Source organism: Oratosquilla oratoria, chromosome 4 (assembly GCF_046742065.1).
Source record: "Oratosquilla oratoria isolate Oo_2021 chromosome 4, ASM4674206v1, whole genome shotgun sequence".
Taxonomy (NCBI): domain Eukaryota; kingdom Metazoa; phylum Arthropoda; class Malacostraca; order Stomatopoda; family Squillidae; genus Oratosquilla; species Oratosquilla oratoria.
Window position 1 is genome coordinate 32,769,239 of NC_134780.1, and position 22,331 is coordinate 32,791,569.

General features: G+C 39.3%; 1 protein-coding gene across 1 annotated transcript in view; it reads left to right on the plus strand.

Moving 5' to 3' along the window:
* Positions 1–11,049: 11,049 nt before the first annotated feature.
* Positions 11,050–22,331, plus strand: part of LOC143024756 (Na(+)/citrate cotransporter-like) — a 143,323-nt gene continuing 132,041 nt past the window's right edge. Inside the window, exon 1 of the mRNA XM_076183876.1 lies at positions 11,050–11,241. The gene's annotated coding sequence lies outside the window, so the exon portion shown is untranslated. The remainder of the gene's footprint in view (positions 11,242–22,331) is intronic.

Below are 22,331 nucleotides of genomic sequence, written 5' to 3' on the forward strand. Positions count from 1 at the left end.
CACACCAACATATCCCTTCCTTAGTTCTTTTCTGTAAATAAACATGTGAACCATGATATTCTTGGTATCTAGTCTCTGTGTATTCATTGGGCATTACCCATATTGCCATTCTAGTATTAATCACCCACAGATGCCTTTACAGTTACCAAAACAGATAGATATTTGATAATGTTAAATTGATGTCATTAGTACTGAAAGTTGAATGTGTTGTATTGTGTTTAAAGTGGGTATATGTTTTCACTCAGCCATCCCTCTTACAAGGGAATGTCTTTGGGAATAATTGTTACCTTGAGTTTTGCTGATAAACCCACAGCCCCACAATGGTTGGCACTGAACTGCAGGTCCTCCCATAAAATTCTATGGGAAGAAACTTTGGACTGTTGTTGTGTTTAATTAGTGTGGGACTGCTGTCACCTTCTGAAAGTAGTAGGAGGAGGGAAGCAGTTGCCAGTATCTTTCCATATTTGAGGTGTTGGAAATACAGTTGAAGTTGATAGAACATTATCCTAGTCCAAAAACTTGAGTGCTGGCCTCTTGGGGTTGCACTTGTAGATAAAGGTAAAGGGGTTGATCGGTTTTGTAAATGGGCAGCAGGGAGATGAATCTGTTGTTCATCCTGTAGAGTCACCATTAATAGGTACCCATCATTGGCTTTGGCATATATACACACACACACACACACGAGGTAAATATATATATATATATATATATATATATATATATATATATATATATATATATATATATATATATATATATATATATATATATATATAATCTCAGAATGAATGTATCAAATATCCTAGAAAGACAACTAGAGAATTCTTGGAAGTAATGAAAAATGTGGGAGAGGTTATGGTTTTCTAAAAGATGATCATAAACACTATTATTGTCAGTAGATAGCAAACGTGAAGATCCCTAAAAAGATGTTCTACCATAGCCTCTAACATTTAGTATTGGTTCACTGTATTGCATCTTGTAGCAGTTACACGTATTTAGTCACTTTCAAATTCTATCATAACTTTAGCCATTTCTTTAATATTGTCACTCCAGTTTGATGTAAGTAGTGAATATTCTTGTCTTGTATTAATGATTTTATGATTTATATAGTTTCGATCAGCTCCATAGTTCATTGTTGTTGGCCTTGTCTTCTTAAATATGAGTTTCCTACAACATTCCAGAATTATAAATTTTATTTTATTTAGTTGATATTACTTTGTCATTATTCTCTCTCTCTTGCTTCCCTCCAGAGTCATGTAAATTTATTATTATCGTGTTCATTATTCCAAAACTATCTTGCACAAGTCAGATGTTGGCATGATAACTTTTAGAGTTTGTTCATAGATTCATTAAAAAATTTGAATAAATAATGAATGTATAGTTTTCTCTCGGGTATTAAAATATAAAAGTTAAACACCACTTTAATTGACTCCTATGTTTGATATTTATAGTAATGCCTTTATTTTTAACTAACCTATTTCATGGACAACATATGAGATGTATATTAATTTATGTACTTCATGATCTTCCACTTTTATATTTTGTAATATGACTTCTCCAGTTGGTCCTTTTTTCTCATGGAAGTTAAACAATCAATCTATTGCCCTTGGTCTCCTGCAGAGGACCTGACTCCTGAAATTCATACATACATACATACATATACCAAGGCTTTTTCCCCCTTACAAGGGAGGTAGCCAAAAAGGGAAAGGCATAAAAACACTCCCACCCATTTCATCCCTAAATACACTCCACACCCCTCCCACCCTCCCTCTCATCTGAGCACCTCCTGGATGACGGGTCATCCCTGCACCCTGCCCACCGCCCTGGGTCAGAAGCAGTGTCGCAAGACACAGTACATCCACAGCAAGGCCGCTTCATTTAATCGGCGACCCCCCCTCACCGTCCCCCTCTGCATATAAGGCGAGGACGGGGAGAAATCCCTTCGGGCTGCGTCAAAATTTACTCACACATACTACCCCCGGCCCCCACCCCCCCGCCTGAGTTAAAAAGGGTTTGGAGTGTTACCCCTTCAGTATGGTGATTCCCTCTACACTCATTTTTTTGCAGGAAAGGTGGTTTTGGTAAGCCGAAGGAGTCGCTATACTGAAAGGTTTTGGATTAGTTCATATCCTTTACTGATGTCCTGAATGTACACACAAACCAAAATCCTCCCATAGAATTCCACTTGAAAATGAGAAGTACTGTATACAGTTCTATGCAAGAGCCCTAGTCTCAACTCTCCCATCTCATTACACACTACATACCTACAACAATCTTCCATCTGCACCACACAACATATCCATACAAAAACTTATCCACACTTGGGTCATAAAACAAGAACTTCAAAACCAACCACCAAAAGCTGTTCTCCATTAAATTTCCAAATGTTAGCTCCACAGAAAAATCCTTTCATGGGAACCAAATACTACACTAGTACATAGCTTTTTTCAGGTCTAGAAATGCACAATTAGCCCAACCATCTCATTCTTGTATTACATCTACTAGCCATGAATAGAAACACATTAAGTTTGTGACGCATGATCGTCCTTGTCTAAATCCAAATTAACTTGGATTTAGTACATTGTTTTTTCCAAATGCCTAACCCATCTAATTTTGATAATTCTTTCACAAATTTTAGCTATCGTACTTGTAAGAGAGACTGGTCTATAGTTAGTAGGGTCTTCCTTGTTTCCTCCTTTATATATTAGTACTATATTTGCTCTTTTCCAATCATCTGGAACTTTTCCTTCTTTCAATGAACTGCTTATTAGACTATGTATTTTGTCTGTTTATTCCTACATTCTCTCAAAATCCAGTTTGCCATTTCATCTGGTCCATGCGATTTTCTGACATTGAGATTACTCAAGTGATTCATTATTTCATTCCTTGATACTTCTATCTCTTTCATAGGGGGGACTTTCTCCCACTCAATATCTCTAGGTTGTATGTTCTCCCTTGTAAACACCGATTTAAAATGCTAGTTCATAATTTCTGCCATTTCTATTTCCTCTGTGTATTCAACTCCTTGTAGTTTCTCTAATTCTTGTTTGTTTTTCAGTTTTTGTTTACAAATCTGTAAAATAGTTTTGGTTGATCTTTACATTTTTCTATGACATCTTTTTCATATTTTCTCTTTTCTTCTCTGCACACTTGTACATATTCATTTCTATAACTAGTATATTATTTTCCATTTTCAGGTCTTTTGTCTTTTTTCCATTTTATCCAAGTTTTATCCCTTTTGTCTTTTAACTCCCTACATCTTTTGTTGTACCAGCACTTTACATATTCTTTTTCTTGCTTTTGTTTTGGAACATACTTTTCCACTCCTTTATAAATTTTTGTCAAAATCTTCCATTTCTCTTCTACTGTTGTGTATTCTTTCCCAGTCTGCTTTTTGAAAGAATTCTCTTATTTTATCAAAATTTGTTATTTCATACATTAATCTTCCCTTTTACATGGATGGGGTGGTGTGAGAGGTAAATGCAAGGGTAGTGGGCAAGGGATTGGAGATGGTTAAAGAAAATGGAGAAAAGTGGGAGGTGAGCCAGCTGTTGTTTGCGGACGACACTGCGCTTGTAGCAGGATCGGAGGAGGGATTGAGGAAGTTGGTGGCAGAGTTTGGGAGAGTATGTGATAGAAGAAAGCTGAAGATAAATGTGGGTAAAAGTAAGGTGATGAGATGTACAAGGGGTGAAAGTGGCAGTAGACTGGAAGTGAGCATTTTTGGAGAGCGACTGGAGGAAGTGGATAGTTTTAGATACTTGGGTGCAAATGTGGCAGGGAAAGGTGGAGTGAAAGTGGAGGTAGAATGTAGATTGAGAGAAGCGAGTAAATGCCTTGGTGGATTGAAGAGTGTAATGAGGAATAGACATTTGGGAATGGATGCTAAGAGGAGACTGTATGAAGGAGTGATTGTGCCAACAGCACTGTATGGGGCAGAAACATGGAACATAAGAGAAGAAGAGAGATGGAGTTTGAATGTGTTTGAGATGAGGTGTCTTGAGAAGTATGATGGGGGTTACAAGGCTAGATAGTGTGAGAAATGAGGAGAACAGGGATGGAAAAGGATTTGGGAGATAGGGTTGATGAAAGAATATTAGGATGGTTTGGACACATGGAAAGAATGAGTGAAGAAAGACTAGTAAAAGAGGTATGGAAGGCAGATGTGGAGGGAGTGAATATGAGGGGACGTCCTAGGATGAGGTGGATGGATGGGGTGAAGGGGGCTTTGGGGAAGAGGGGAATGTCTATTGAGGAAGAACGGGAGAGGACAGAAGACAGGGGTGAATGGAGAATGGTTGTATATGGATGATGTTGTGATAGCATGAGGTGGAATGGGCGGGTGGATGGGGGTTGAGGTAGTATGTGTGAGCAAAATTTGACGCAGCCGGAAGGGATTTCTCCCCGTCCTCTCATTTTATGCAATGGGGGGACGGAGAGGAGGGGCCGCCGATTTAATGAAGCGGCCTTGCTGTGGATGTACTGTGTCTTGCGACACTGCTTCTGACCCAGGGCAATGGACAAGGTGAAGGGATGACCTGTCATTCAGGAGGTGCTAAGATAAGAGGGAGGGTGGAGGGGTGTGGAGTGTATTCAGGGATGGAATGGGTGGGAATGATTTTATGCCTTTTTCTTTTTGGCTACCCCCCTTGTAAGGGGGAAAAAGCCTTGGTATATGTATGTATGTAATCTTCCCTTTTTATATTGTTCATTTTTTTCATGTATTTTTCCTCAGTTCCAGTTCAACCAATATATGGTCACTTAATTATTGGTGTCTTATATTCAATCTTGTCCACTATTTCGGGTTCTGATGTGATTATTAGGTCTAGTCTCAATGATTCTTCCTCATTTCTAAACTTAGTATTCTCTTGTATCCATTGCGTCATTGTACGTTCTATAATCATATCAAGTAGTACATTTCCCCATAGGTTGTCTCCACCCTTCACTGACATTTCTTCCCACAGATTTCTTTACAATTAAAGTCACCCATTTCAACTATTCTTCCTCCATCTTCCATTATGTTATCCTTGCTTCTTCTAACATATTTTTGTGTTCTTTTTCTTCCCACGAAGCCGTTTTAGGAGGCACATAATTTACTACAATCTTCCTGCTCATCCCATCCTTGTCCTCCACTTCCATCATAATCATCTCTATTCTTTCCATATGTGACATTCCTCACATTTATATCCTTAGTCAGGAACATAACGCCACCCCTTTGTTTTACCTCTCTGTTTCTAATCTAGGTGTCACTCAGGCGACCGTCCCCGAAGATGGGACATTTCTTCCGAAGCCGAAGAACGTGACCTCGTGCCACCTGCAAGGGATCTCTCCTCCGACAAGGGGATTAGAAGCGACTCACCCAACAGTACATTATGTGACAGGATTATCAGATCCTAAACGGAATTTTCTTTCTTTACACTGATTAATTTCCCATACTTTTTTTTTTTTTTTTTTTTTTGAGCACTTTTTGTTTTTCAAAATGGTCTACAAAGTTCTCTTTGTATTTTTTTTTTAGTTTCGACCATGGGCTTATTATAGCAATAGAAAATTAATTATTAATTTTGTAGATTAAAATGTATCAACGTAATATGCAATTTTGTGGGCGGAAATAAAAATAAAAAGTACCTTCCTACAAGCAAATATGCTAATGAACGAAGTCGGCCTCGGTACTTCCGACAGTACCTCTCCAGGTACATTTTCTTGAATGTTATGGAGCGGAGATACATGCATTTCTTCAAGCTGCAAGAACTTTGTATACCCCGCAAGCTGAGAGAGTGGTTGAAAAGCCCGCCAACGTCTCTCACGACGACGACAACGAGGACGAGCCGGATGACATTTAATTTGCAGGTAATGATTTATTAAACACAGATTAGGTTAGGTTAGACGAATTTATCATCCTTTCATTTCTTCGACGTCGGCATCTATCATAACAAACATGGCGTACCATTCATCCCAAGGTCTAAATATACAGGTCAGACCGTTTACATTCTTCTGCGCAGCTTCTGACGTCATTTGGCTGAGTCCATTTTCTCTTTGTGATACACTGAAGAAAACTGTGAAACGCCAAGGAAGACAGGAACTATAATATTTTATATATATATTATATATTCATATATATATAGACAGGAACTATAATATTTTATATTTATATATATATCTTATATGATATTTGTCAGAATATAACTAATTGCGTGGAGCAGTGCGAGCGAAGGCGACGTCATTTTCGAACGACGGACCAGCTTCAACTGACAGCTATAGGACCCGCTAACCCCACTTTGAACAGCCAGGTGACGTTCACGGGCCCGCTGCGCCAACTCCCTCGAAATTCGGTCGGAAGTGGTTAGACCTTATATTCTTAGATCTTGATTCATCCGACACGACTTCGTTACTTACGAAATCTGTTTTAGCACCTTTTTTGGTTTTTATTTCCGCTCACAAAATTGCATATTACGTTGATACATTATAATTTACAAAATTGATAATTAATTTTCTATTGCGCCCATGGTCGAAACTAAAAATTTACCGTTCTCTTCTCTATTTTTTCAAATAACTTATTTCTTATATATAATTTTTGTCTGTGCAAATAAATTTCCTCCTTCTTTATAAATTTTATCGATGGCATATATATATTTCGTTTCCTTTATTTACATACATTTTATTTTCCATATGATTTATATATTTCCTTTTTATTGTCTCCTTTTCTATATAACTTATATTTCTTTTGTTTCATTTATCATTTATAGAATAGCTCTCTCTATGTACATATCTTCCTTCTTTTTCCATGGAACATATATATTTCATCCATTTCTTGTATTCCTTTTTTTTTCCGTTGTTGATAGTGGCGGGTTAGGATCGGTGTTCCACTGAGACCTGAATGTGAGAACGCCGACGTTCCCGAAAGACTAGACATTTCATTTATTGTGAAAAAAAAAAAAAATGGAATGGGCACAAGTAAGTTATATAATAGCAAACGAAACAATGACTAAAACAAGGGACCTGGAAGTCTTGGTTATGGATGATGTGTTGCATTTATATATATATATATATATATATATATATATATATATATATATATATATATATATATATATATATTGCAGAAAAAACTGGTAAATAAGAAATGTAGTCCGAAAGTTTTCGTCTATTTACCAGTGGTTTTACTGCAAATTATATTTACGTGTCACTTGTGAAATACTGCAATATATATATATATATATATATATATATATATATATATATATATATATATATATTTACCGGGCTGTGGAGTCGGAGTCTGAAGCAATTACGGTGTCACTGGAATCGGAATCGGAGTCGGTAAAAATATATCGACTCCGACTCCAGTTAAATTTACACTTTATAAGGCCTTCGTTTAGTCTGAAGAGTTATGCCGTGCACACTCCTTATAAGTAGATTATAAATATATATATATATATATATATATATATATATATATATATATATATATATATATATATATATATATATATATATATAATGTAATAAATCTCGTCTTCGTGGTCATTCCACTAAACCCCAAAAACGTCCTTGTGCAACGCTGGCTTTGAAATTTATACATAGACCGATAAACATCCAAAGTATTACTTGAGTAAATTAAACACCTGAATTTTACACCATATGCATCGTTTCCATCACTCCATCAGTTTGGTGGTTTCTCCCACTGCTTTGTTGCCAACCAGTAGGATAATTATGATTTCAACTGTAGACTAACGCAGTAATACTATCTCTTCTTTCCTTTTCCCTTCTTTTTTCCCCTCTATACTTTTTAAGAATGAATTATTGAAATAAGGATATTTAGAGTTGAAAAAAAAAAAAATCACATTTCAAACATGTTCAGCTGTATCTTGTTTTGTACTCGTATCGATAAGATCTGTTCCAGAAGCAGAGTAATGTCCATCGCAATAATTGCATAGCAGCGGCGGCGCCAGGAATTTTTAGTTGGGGAGGCTAAGGGGGGGCTGAGCAAATTTTTTGGGGGGCTAATAGTAATATGATAATACACATATATTATCTTCATTTCAGAAGGGGAGGGGGTTAATGGTTGGGCTAGCACTGATGGCTGACAAATCTTTAGCCCTGGCAATTAAAAATTCCACTTAATAAAATTATTTCAATGAGTGTTTTAAATTTTCAATTTGCTCATTTCAGTTGGGGGGGCTAATGGGGGGGCTGGCCACTTTTTTGGGGGGGCTAAAGCCCCCCAACCCCCCCCTGGCGCCGCAACTGTTGCATAGCAGTACCAGTATGTAATTAAACCAAGAGGTACTTGTGTCAGTAATTTCAGTACATTAAGACAAAAGAAGGTATGAAAACATATGAAGGATGATGATACCCAAAAAGTATGTATGATACATTACCTTTCAGTATCATACATGTTCAGCTGTAACACTCGACCTTGTACCGTACTCGTATCAATAAGGTTTATTTTCTCTATATTTACTGTTTCCTTTCAAGAAATTTGCCTAAACTTCTTTTATTAAGTATTTTCATTTTTTATTTTGTATTTACAAAACTATATATGTAAAAAAATCTTCCATTATATATTTTTTATGATTAGGTTTGTATATCCTTTCCAAAGGTTATATTTCAAACTTTGTTATAAAGTACAGTATTTTTGTTTTTGAAATATTCTTATCACTTATTTGCAAAGATACATATTATGCCAAATGGCTTACATTATAGAATCTTTTTTTTCACAGAATTTTCTTCAATATCCTTTCAATTTTTTTTTCTAATTCACTTATAAAGTATTAATGAAGAGGTCAAACATAGGAAAGCCACACTATAACATATATATTTATTCTTTGATATAAACCAGTTATAATGATATAAGTCTACTCAAGATTGGAGCGTATGTGTGTGGTATAGGCTTTATAAAATATGTAGGCCTTAATCAGTTAATTACATGAAGAGGAGTCGGAGTCGGTGGTGCCAAAAAATATAGGAGTCGGGGTCGGAGGTTTTGTGTTCCGACTCCACAGTCCTGTATATATATAATATATATTGTCACGTGGGTCACGTGACGAAGCTTGGAAGAATGTCAGCGCGGACGTTTCGTCCCCCGCTGACCACGTGATTCGGCTCGAGATGAAGGTTTGGAGCTGGTCAGCCAGCACACCTGACCCAGGCCGGACGAACGTGAGGTCATGCATAGCTTCCAGTGCTGCCAACTGTCCCAAGTACGAGGTCACCGCTGCCACTACGCACATGCGCAGATCGCCACCACCCACTCTCCCTCACCCTCCCGGATGTATAAGAGGGAAGGACATGGAGATGAAGGGTGTCCCAGCGTTCTCTGGCGACGGCTAAGGCTTCGGAGAAAGTGACGTATTTTTGGTTCTTGACTTCTTGCGAAGTCTTCCTAATGGCGAACTCAGGGCATTTTGGGTACGCGGCGGAGTGGTTCCCACAACAGTTTACGCAGAAAAGCTGCTTTTCCTGACAGTCCTGCGTGGGATGGCTTTTTCCACACCGAGCGCATCTGGGGGCTTTCCGTCTACAATCACCCTTGGAGTGTCCCAGGAGTTGACATCTGGTACATCTCTGCACGGTGGGCAATGTAGGGGACCACCTGGTGGAGAGTGTAGCCTAGTTTGACTGTGGAGGGGAGGGAGGCCATGAGGAAGGCCACGCATACTGACCCAGTCAGAGACCCGTCCCTGGACGTGAGTCGTTTTATGGAGTCGACTGGGAGGTCCTGAACTTCCATGTCGGCTTTAAGGAGTTGTTCAGCGTTCTCGTCGAGAGATACTCCTTTGATTACTCCGACGACGATGGTCTTTGAAATTCTTGTTTCTATCCGTAGAGGTGGTTGTCTCTCTGCTTCGAGTAAGGCTGTGCGCAGTAGCTTCCCCTGTTGCTGCTCCGAGATACAACTGACCAGCCATTCTCCTTTTGGTGTTTGGCGAATACCTTCGACTGGCCCAACTGCATTTTTTAACATTTGGGCCTGCCGCCAAGAGCCCATCTTTGTGAAGCGGGCGGGGTCGTCGGAGGATTTAATGATGACCGGAAATCTTGAGGGACCTGATACTGGCCGGGGCTTCCTGGGTCGTATACGCCTGTTGGAGACGACTTGCCATTTCTCTTCGGGCGAGCCGCGGTGGGAAGTTACAGCTGCTGCGTAAGATACGCGGGCTGGAGCGCGATCCCCTTCCCCTTCTTCAGGTGCGAGAGGGGTAGCGTTGGCATGTGGGGGAGGCGGGGGGGGGGGCTGGTCGGCGATAAGTCCGGCGGGCGGGATACAGTTTTCCGCAGGTAAAACTGGGTCCTCATCCATGTCTTCCGGAAGGTCCCAGTCAGGATTCCCTGAGCGGCGGGCGCCGCGGAGGCGCTTTCGACGGTGAAGGTCTTGAGGAGAAGTATTTTCGTCTTCACTGCAGGAGAAAATGCTCTTTGGGTTTGAAGGTTCTTCCATTTGGACAAGGTGGGTGGGGAGAAATTTCTCCCACGGTGCGCGCACTCTCACAGTGAGCCAGGCCAATGTGTGCTGTGTGCTCTCTCTGGATAATGTGATGTCAGCCAGCACACCTGACCCAGCTCCAAACCTTCATCTCGAGCCGAATCACGTGGTCAGCGGGGGACGAAACGTCCGCGCTGACATTCTTCCAAGCTTCGTCATGTGACCCACGTGACATTCTTCCAATGACGGAAACAACTCGCGGGCGGATCGCAAGTTGAAAAGTGTGCCTATTTAGCCTTGCTACCTCGATCTTAAACTACTCCTACAGCTCTGACTGGCTGACAAACGTGAAGTCATGCTTAGCTTCCAGTGCTGCCAACTGTCCCAAGTACGAGGTCACCGCTGCCGCTACGCGCATGCGCAGATCGCCACCACCCACTCTCCCTCACCCTCCCGGATGTATAAGAGGGAAGGACATGGAGATGAAGTGAAGGGTACACACTTTACGGCCGTCTGCCGTTGAGGGCGGACCCCCCCCCTCCCCTCCCAGTTCCACGGAGGGAGGCACCAGGACGCAGGAGACCACGAAGAGATAGAGTCGTAGGACACTTTACGGCCGCCGCCGTTAAGGGCGGACCCCCCTCCTCCCCTCCCAGTTCCACGGAGGGAGGGCACCAGGACGAAGGAGATCGTCGGAGCAGGAGACCAAGGAAGAGACGTGCGCCCGTCCGCCAAGGAGAAGGACACAGGGGACTCGTCTGAAGAAGGAATCGACGCTCGAGGAGAATTCATCCTCGCGCTCGCAGAGCCGAGGAGTGGTTTGTTATTTATAATTTTGTACATATTGAGTAGGCCATGCGATATATCACACAGGTGATATTTCTATTGTATGTGTTCAGTTAGCTTAGTGTGTTGGTGTTATCCAATAAAAACACATGTTAGTGTTACCTTGGTGTTTTTTTTTTTTTTCTCTCACGCCCAATTTCTCAATAATACCGAATATATGCCTAATTTGTACCCCCCTGACATATATATATATATATATATATATATATAAAGCAATGTTACAGATATACTGGATAAGTTGTTGACAAGGTTAGCATTTTAAATCTAAATTTGTCCAATTTAAATCCATTACTGAGACACCTACCCTGTTGTCTTAATATGATGACTTTACATCACTAACACCTTTATTAGATCGCGTCTTTCCAGACGCAACATAAATTAGATAAGATGGGATTACCAGCACTACGAGGAAAAAAGAAACATGATTTAGAACCATGAAAGTCGTGGAAAGAAAGATAACGGGAAGGACGTGGTAGTATGGAATGGTAGAATATCGAGAGATCGTTCCATAAATCTAGAAAGAATGTTTGAAGGATGTTAAGAAGTATGGTTTTCATAGGTGTGTCGATATGTGAAGAAAAAAAACACAGATAACATAGATGATCTAAAAAAAAAAAAAAAAAAAAAACAGTGGCGACACAAAGATCTCCACAAGAATTGATTAAGCCCTATATATTTAATCAACTAACCACTTGGAGTCCACTGCTGAATAAAGGACTCTCAACCTTTTCCATAAGTCGTGTGATTGCACCAATCTCTGCTACGTCATTTTTGCAAACTTCTTATCGCCTCTCCTGTCTGGTCTTCCACGTTTTCTGTAACGTAACACTCTATCTCCAAATCTCCTTTCTGGCTGCTTTCTTTGCCCAATTCCATTTTTTCCTCTTTACCTCACCGATAAACTCTTCTACCCTGTCTGCTGTCTTATCCTACATGCCATCATCCTGTCTGTCAGCGTTATTCTCAGCATTTATGTGTCCACTTCTCTCTATGTGTAACAAAACAAATGTGTTTTGCTACATGTAATGGTGGTTTAGCGGGTGAGGTAAAGTGTCTGCTGGTTTTTACTGGTTTTATTCAGGTACGAAGATTATGTACAACTATGCCCTTGGTCTAAGCACTCCTCGTGTCGAGCCTTAACCTCGGCACTGTCTCCTGCCAGGTACGTTACTTTGGCTGTCCTCCTGCCACGTCGGTGACCTCGGCATTCCTATCTCTCGGCGGCAAAAATGTCGTAATTGCAAAGGTTTACAAAGTAGGGTGGCCAGACGTCCTCCTTTAGGCCGGACAGTCCTCCTTTTGAGCACTTTGTCCTCCATCCGGCGCAACCTCACGCCGGACGTGCATTTGTCCTCCTTTCTTGGGGCGTGACAAAAATAAATGAATAAGCAATTGAATAAATAAATAAAGAATAAATAGATAAATGAATAAATAAATAATTCTAGGTATACAATGACGCCGTACAATTAAATTGTGTAGGAGTACCCAGGCCAAGATCAACGTCGAAACTCGGCAGCCGTAAACAGGAACTACACAGGAACAATATTGTGAACGTGTGATTGCATGATTCACATCTCAATGGGCTGCAGTCCTGATGTGGACACGGTGCAGTGTGGTTTGGCAACTAATTTATGAGGGTAAGGAGTCTGAAAATGCCGAAAAGAAAGAGGGCAGAAATACAAAAAGAAATAAACCTCCAGGCAACCAATGTGAGGATACAACTAGGTTTTGTTTGTGTTGTAACTTGGTAGGAAATACAGGTATTTGTTTTTTGTCGGTTTCATTAGAAGTGAAAAATATTATTTACTTTCAGTTTTTTATTATATATATATATATATATATATATATATATATATATATATATATATATATATATATTACTGTATACTATATGCAGTGTCCTTTTTGGACATGGCCACCCTATTACAAAGGCGGATCATGCCGACAGAGACCTTTTGATCCATAACTCGGTTGGATGAGGAAAAAATATGTATATAATAATGATAAATAAAAAATTAACAATATGAATAAATAAATAGATGCATAGGTATAGTTAAATAATAAACAGGTAAATAGTAAATAATAATAAATTGACAGATAACTAATAATGAATGAAAAGCAAATAATAAACAGACAATAAACAAATAAACAACATAGAATAAATGGCAGTCATTATAGCATCTTGCTTAGGAATTTATCAAAATGATTCTTAAAGCTTCGAACTGAACTACATTGCACTGCCTCTGCAGGAAGTTTATTCCATTCATTAACTACACGGTTGGCGTTGTTTCTACCCACTTCCAAATTAAATATATTTCCTGACAGTTTGAGACCATTATTTCTTGTCGGATTCTCATTCAGTTTGAAAATTTTGTCACTTTTGATGTTGTCAATTCCCTTTAGAATCTTAAAGACCTGTATCAAATCACCTCTGAGTCTACGCTTTTTTAGGGAAAACAGATTCATGTTTTAGTCGATTTTCGTATGATTTATTTTTGATATTTGGAACCAGTTTTGTGGCTCGCCGTTGTACTTTTTCCAGTCTGTCAATGTCTTTAATGAGATTCGATGACAATACGGAAACAGCATATTTCAAATGTGGACGAACTAACGATTTATATAGTTTGTTAATGAGAGATGGAATTTTGAAGTCAAAAGATCGCGCAATCAGTCTTAGAAGCTTATTTGCTTTCTCAGAGGCTGAAATACACTATTTAGATGATTTGAAATCGTTACTGATAATTACGACGAAATCCTTTTCACTATCCACTTATGTTAACGAATTTCCAAATAACTTGTAATCGTACTTACTGTTATCTTTACCTATGTGTATAACCTTGCATTTACTTGTGTTAAATTTCATTAGCCACTTTTCAGACCATTGCTGTAACTTATCTAAATCTTCTTGAATATCTAATTGATTTAAGTGATCATTTGCCATTCCGCAGAATTTAGCCCGTGGTGTATATCATTTATATATACTATGAATAGAAGTCTTGATTGAGAGGATTAGGAGAGGAACAGAGGGAGTAATTGGTGAGGAACAGTGTGGGTTTAGGACAGGTAGGGGTTGTGTAGATCAGATTTTTGTGGTAAGACAGATATGTGATAAAGCTATAGGAAAAGGTAAGGATGTTTTTGGGGCATTTGTGGATCTGGAAAACGCTTACGACAGGGTAGACAGGAAGGCACTGTGGGAGGTACTGCATATGTACGGGATAGGAGGAAAGCTGTTAAGAGCAGTCAAGAGTTTTTACGAGAGTAGTAGAGCTTGTGTTAGGATTAGAAATGGAGAGAGTGAACGTTCAATCTTTACATGGATGGGGTGGTGCGAGAGGTGAATGCAAGGGTAGTGGGTCAGGAGTTGGAGATGATTAAAGAAAATGGAGAAGAAAAGTGGGAGGTGAGCCAGTTGTTGTTTGCTGACGACATTGTGCTTGTAGCAGCATTAGAGGAGGGATTGAGGAAGTTAGTGACAGAGTTTGACAAGGTGTGTGAAAGAAGGAAGCTGAAGATAAATGTGGGTAAAAGTAAGATGATGAGATGTACAAGGGGAGAGAGTGACAGCAGGCTGGAAGTGGATACTTTTAGATACTTGGGTGCGAATGTGGCAGGAACGGGAGGAGTGGAGGTGGAGATAGAATGTAGATTGAGAGAAGCGAGTAAATGCCTTGGTGGATTGAAAAGTGAAATGAGAAATAGACATCTGGGAATGGATGCTAAGAAGAGATTATATGAAGGAGTGATTGTGCCAACAGCAATGTACGGGGCAGAAACATGGAACATGAGAGAGGAAGAGAGAAGGAGTTTGAATGTGTTTGAGATGAAATGTCTGAGAAGTATGATAGGGGTTACTAGGCTAGATAGAGTAAGAAATGAGGAGGTGAGGAGGAGAACAGGGATGGAAAGGGAACTGGGAGATAGGGTTGATGAAAGAGTATTAAGATGGTTTGGACACATGGAAAGAATGAGTGAAGAAAGATTAGTAAAAGAAGTGTGGAGGGCGGAGGTGGAAGGAGTGAATATGAGGGGACGTCCTAGGATGAGATGGATGGATGGGGTGAAAGGGACATTAAAAAGAGAAGGTTGTCTGTTGAGGAAGGACGGGAGAGGACAGAAGATAGGGGTGAATGGAGAGAGGTTGTGTATAGATGATGCTGTGATGCATGAGGGGGAGTGGGTGGGGGATGGGGGGTGAGGAAGTATGTATGAAAAAAAAAAGAATAAATAAATAAATGAAGCAGCCCGAAGAGATTTCTCCCCGTCTTCTCCTTTTCTGCATGGGGGGACGGAGAGGGGTCGCCGAATTTATGAAGCGTCCTTGCTGTGTATGTGCTATGTCTTGCGACACTGCTTCTGACCCAGGGCAGTGGACAGGATGCAGGGATGACCCATCATCCAGGAGGTGCCAAGATAAGAGGGAGGGAGGAGGGTGGAGGGGAGTGGAATATATATGAAATGGAATGGGTGGGAGTGGTTTCTATGCCTTTTTCTTTTTGGCTACCCCCCGTGTAGGGGGAAAAAGCCTTTGGTATATGTATGTATTAATAGAAGTGGCCCAAGAACGGAACCCTAAGGAACTCATCTCGTAACATTTTTCCATCTAGAAGTTTTGCTATTTAAAACAACTCTGTTTTCGATCATTCAACCAAAATCTAGTCGAACTTAATAGGCTACCACTTACTCCGTGTGAAGCTAATCTAGTAAGTAGCCTTTCGTGGGGGACGGTATCAAAAGCTTTTGCAAAGTCTAGATATATTAAATCTATATTGTTTCTTTTGTTATAATTCGAGATGACTGTGTTGTAGAGTTCGAGTAAGTCACGCAAGAACGTTTCCGTCTGAATCCATGCTGGCTATCATTTATCATACAGTTACTTTCTAAATGGTGTTCGATAGTATCTGATTATAATTTCCATCATTTTTTCTACGATTAAAGTCGGGCTTATAGGCTTGTAGTTATTTGGTTTCTTTTTGTCACCTTTTTTGAATATGAGAGTAACGTTAGCTTCCATTCTCTTGGGACATCTCCGGATATGATGTATTTCTTGAAAATAATTTCTAATGGAACGAAAATCTCATTTTTCATTTCCTTTAAGATTCTTGGATGCCAACCGTCAGGCCCTTGTGTTTTACTAAATTTGAGTTTCTCTATACACCTTTTAATTTTTTCTTTTGTTATATTTACCGTAGTGAGTAGGTTCACCCTAGATTTTTCACACGTTTCAGTTTGGAGTTCTCTTTGAGGTGTTTCGTTTACGAACACTGAAATAAAATAGTTGTTTAAAATATCACACATTCCTCCATTTGAATATTCAAGTTGACCGTCAGCAGAAAATAGTGGGCCAATGTTATTCCTAACCCCTACAGCATCAGCGGCATACGTCGTATGTAGCAAATTAAAAAACTCGACAAAAAATAGGCATTACGTCGAGGGTCAAATCTGTGGTAATGACCAAGTAGCTCTATCCTTTGGCTATAAAAGATTATATATATATATATATATATATATATATATATATATATATATATATATATATATATATATATATATATACATATATTGACAAAACTGGCAACCCCGGCAGCAATTTTTCGGGGGTAACTTGGGGTAGAAAATCGGCCATTTGGACGTGATTTAGGCGACTGGTGTCCGAAACGAAGTATTAGGAGGTAAAGTTGTACTTCTACAGTTAGACAGGTGCTATTTAGTACGTATTTAGACGTATAGAACTGGCAATTTCGCACTGCCAATTTTCGTAATAAATGCGTAATACAAAATGTGGCCGGACAATATTGGTGTAATGGATCCTTACTAAAACATTTACCAATCACCTATCCTCCATAAAATTATAATAAAAAAGGTACCGAAAAATCAATTTACCACATAACAAAATTATAAATATTTGCCAAAAAATCCACAAAAAATATTCATAAACACGTTTTCCGTGTCAGACTTATGGGTGACTGTACATTGGTTTGAAACAACATTAAGGTAAAATTCCTTCACTCTCTGAAATTCTAACGAAGCTTCTCCGAAAAATACGACTTTCTTCAACTTTCGCTCGCATATCTCGACAAAATCGACCCAGTTTCTCCACTTCTAGACTAAGGTTAATCAAAATAAGCAAGATTTGTTGGTTTTACATCATTTTGAGTTTATTTAAACAATAAAAGGGCCGATTTTGGCTCCGACGCTGTACGGGTTAATAACCTTTTTATCTTTAATGTAACTATAGAATTCTTTGGATTTGGATTTATCAGTGATATTCATTTCGTATTGCCGTTTTCGTTTTTTTTTCCATTTTTTAAATCTCTCTGTATTATTACATAACTTTGATAGTCATTAGGTGAACCCGAGCACTTATATTTCTTATAAGCTTGTTTCTTTTTAGCAATACTTTTTTTTTTTTTTTTTTTTTTTTTTATTTATTTTTTTTTTTTTTACCATTTTGGGTGGGTCTATCCATAAACGGAATGTAAATATGAATTATCTTAATAAACGTATTTTGAAATATTTCCTACATCTGATCTACAGGGGCCGTATACACAAAACTTGTTAGCACTAACAAATAGCTGTTAAGGGTAACAAATTCCTGTTAAGGCTAACATTTAGCTGTTAAGCACTAACAGTGATACAGAAAACTTGTTAGGGCCTTAAAAGTACTGTTAAGATAAAAGTGCTGAGGAGGACTATTATGCTCTTAACAAGTTCCTGTTAGTAGAGAAGATGGCGGAGCAACAACAACTAAAAAGATGACTGCGAGTTTATCGACAGCGACGGGACATATTTAACGAGTACAATGATGACGAACTCATCAAACGCTTCAGAATGAACCGTGCTGGTATAATAAAAATGGCTGATTTAGTGAGGGACAAACTTCAATCCCGAACAGAACGGAATCGACCACTGAGTCCTGAGACGAAGGTGGCAATTACCCTATGATATTTAGCCACAGGTAAAATGCAGCAGTGGCGAATTTGGGACCTCGCAAGCATCAATCAGCCGTGTCATTACTCAAACAATTGATGCACTATCAGAACCAGATATTGTAACTCAGTTTGTAAAATTCCCATTGACTCGCCAAGAAGTGCAAGTAAAACAAGCAGAGTTCATGGAAAACTGTAGGTTTCTCGGTGTTGTGGGTACCATAGATGGCACAAACATTAGAATTGGGGCTCCAAGTGTCGATGAACATTTATATGTAAACAGAAAACAATACCATAGCATCAACGTGCTTTGTCATGCCTCCCTCTTATCCTTGTGGTTTAATCGCCCATTTATTATTATTTTTTCTCCATAATCACGTTGATCAAGAGGAGTGTTTCCTCTTGTGACCAGTTTGGCTTCCTTTTCTTTTTCTGTGTTTCTTCTGCCATGTCTATGTCCTCTGAAATTATTGTTGAGTCTTCTGTCGGAAGATTTGTCTGTGGCACGGCCGCCTGTACAATGCGCCTTCGTCCAAAAATATCTGTCGTTGGTTAATAAGTACTTCTAAAAACCCATACATACGATATCTATGTGCTATCATGATACTTTATTAATAAATTCTGAACAACTGTATTAATAATACTGTTTTATGTGTGCAATTTTTGATAATACGTCCATTTACATGTTCATAAGCTGCTAACTTCAGCGCTGTTTAGCGGTACTTGACAAACAACTGTTTGCTAGCTAACAGTTGTTAGTTAAGCATTGGTGTATAACTTTTAGTGGTTTTCTGTTAGCTAGCAGAGATTGTTAAGGCTAACAAAAAAGTTTTGTGTATACGGCCCCAGGTCTTTCGTTTAATTTTTCCTCCCAATCTGTAAGCTGAAGCTCTTGACGTAGTCCTATGAACTGAACTTTACTAAGATCGGGTATTTTAGATACACAATTATATATTCTAAAATTTTAGCAGTTTGAATCTAAGTTGTGATCGCTATTTACAATAGTTTCACCAACTTCTACATCGGTTATCATGCTTTCACGGCTAGTGATCAATAGATCGAGTAAGTTTCCATGTCTTGTGGGCTGAACTAAGTAATTGTCACCGAGAAAATCTATCAAGCGACTACCTATACGGACATGTTCAAGGGTCATCCAATCAATGTCAGTAAAATTGAAATCGCCCATTATCAACAAGTCCTGGTTGCAGAAACTAGACATTTCTTGAAACAACAGTTTGTCGTCTGTTATGATAATGTTTTTGGCCTACGTTATATATTACACCTACATTGATATTTTGTCCATTTGTTTTTGGGTTAATTTTACCCACAAACTATCATATGCATCCTGTTTCCATTTCTCTAAAGCACAGGCATGTACATTGCTTTTAACGTACAACAGAAGCATCCCCCCCCCACCTTTCTTGTGGTTTCTATCCTGATGAAAGTGTTTGAATCCCGCAATATTAAATTCAGCTTCAAATTCTTTACCATGTCTCGGTTATTCCTATCGTATCGAGATATTTGCTTTTGACATACGCCTGTATTTCTTGGAATTTATTCCTAATACTACGAGCATTAAAGTACATGTTATTAAGAAACTCGTGATTATTTCTTTTTGACGCGTTTTGTATTTCAACATCATGCCTTACATTGTAATTTTGTTCGTTATTGACACCTTGCTCTATATTGACATTTGGTCCTTCATTGACATTCAATGCCTCATGGACATTTGCCCTATCACGGACATCTGGTCCCTCACACTCATTCGATTTCTTATGTATACCTTGCCCCTCTACGTCACCGCGTTCCGTACCGGCCACCCGTCGTTCACTGACATCTGTCCGGCAACCCTTCCTAAAATGATATTCTGTCCTCCACTGACATTATATCCTACCGTGATATTTTGTCCTCCACTATCATTATATCCTATCGTGATATTTTGTCCTCCACTATTATTACATCCCATCGTGATATTTTGTCCTTTGACATTATATCTTAATGTAATATTTCGTCCTCTACCGACATTATATCCTAAAATGATATTTTGTCCTACACTGATATATTGCTCTAGTTTATTGCTATACCCTACTCCGTATGTGAGATGTGTTAGTTATCAAATATAGGTACGAGTGTTAGTTCCGTTATATAGGGGTTAGTTGTATGGTTGGTGGGTGTGGTTACATATGGTATATATGTATTAACTTATGGTAATATAATTGGGGTTCAATGGATCTGGTGACATTAGGCATCTCGTGTGGTGACACCGTAGGATCATCCTGTTATGATCTTACGTAGCATTTAGTCAGGTGTTTGAGATTTGGAAATCGTTGATGTCTGCAATATTAGAGGTCTTGCCAAAGACGAGTACCATGTCGCATGTGTGTGGATCATGTGTGTGGTTGGTGATGGTCAGTGACGGTTACAATATACACACAGCTTTGTTTTCGTAAATTTTCAAGTTTCACATGCATAGATTATCAATATTAGCCCCAAATCCATGACTTTCACATCAATAAGTTGAGACTACAGTGATTATGAAATTTGTTTCTCATATAATTGTCCAAATGTGATACTTTTTTTCCCCATTATATTTGGTCAGTTTAATAATTTGGCTTAAATAATTATACTTTCAAATTCAATATTACCACCACACTTCTGATCTGTAGGGGAAAAAAATGAAACAGGATTCAAAGAGGGATATTGATTGCCCGATGTTTTGGCAATTTTTAGGACTGTCTTGAAGTGTATCATGGGATACGGAAAGCACAAGTTGCTTATAGTGCCCACAGCTGAACCTGGAACAGGAACTGTACCACCGGGGTGTGCCGTGCTCCTCTCGTGTCACATGCCTATTGACATATTTAAATTTATGTACGTGTATATATATCTAAGTCTAAATAAAAATATTCTTCTAAAAAACACTGTGGAAGTCGGGGACAAGTGGTATTACGGTGACACTTTGTCCTAAAAATATTCTTGAAAAAGCGCTTGGGTAAGTCGGGGTCAGGTGGTATTCTTCTTCTTCTTCTTCTTCTTCTTCTTCTTCGCGTTCCTCTTCTTCTTCTTCTTCTTCTTCTTCTTCTTCTTCTTCATCGCGTTCTTCTTCTTCTTCTTCTTCTTCTTCTTCTTCTTCGCGTTCTTCTTCTTCTTTGTGTTCTTCTTCTTCTTCTTCTTCTTCTTCTTCTTCTTCTTCTTCTTCCTCGCGTTCTTCTTTGCGTTTTTCTTCGCGTTCTTCTTCGCGTTCTTCTTCGCATTCTTCTTCGCGTTCTTCTTCTCGTTCTTCTTCGCGTTCTTCTTCCTCGCGTTCTTCTTCCTCGCATTCTTCTTCGCGTTCTTCTTCGCATTCTACTTCGTGTTCTTCTTCGCGTTCTTCTTCGCGTTCTTTGTGCCGGGGATCCCGTGTTGGGGTTCCGCCCCGAGGCCGAGGCCGAAGGGGAAAACGAGGGATTAGTATATATAGATCTATATATATATATATATATATATATATATATATATATATATATATACAAGCCGCGGGCTTCGCCCTCCCCGGCTTCGCCGGAAGCTTGGCTGCGCAAACAGCGGCCTACGGCCGCAGCTTTCCGCGCTCTAATCCCTCGTTTTCCCCTTCGGCTTAGGCCTCGGCCTCGGGGCGGAACCCCAACACGGGATCCCCAGCACAAAGGAGAACGCGAAGAAGAACGCGAAGAAGAACACGAAGTAGAATGCGAAGAAGAACGCGAAGAAGAACGCGAGGAAGAAGAACGCGAAGAAGAACACGTGTCACATGCCTATTGACACATTTAAATTTATGTACGTGTATATATATCTAAGTCTAAATAAAAATATTCTTCTAAAAAACACTGTGGAAGTCGGGGACAAGTGGTATTACGGTGACACTTTGTCCTAAAAATATTCTTGAAAAAGCGCTTGGGTAAGTCGGGGTCAGGTGGTATTCTTCTTCTTCTTCTTCTTCTTCTTCTTCTTCGCGTTCCTCTTCTTCTTCTTCTTCTTCTTCTTCTTCTTCTTCTTCTTCTTCTTCTTCCTCGCGTTCTTCTTCGCGTTTTTCTTCGCGTTCTTCTTCGCGTTCTTCTTCGCATTCTTCTTCGCGTTCTTCTTCTCGTTCTTCTTCGCGTTCTTCTTCCTCGCGT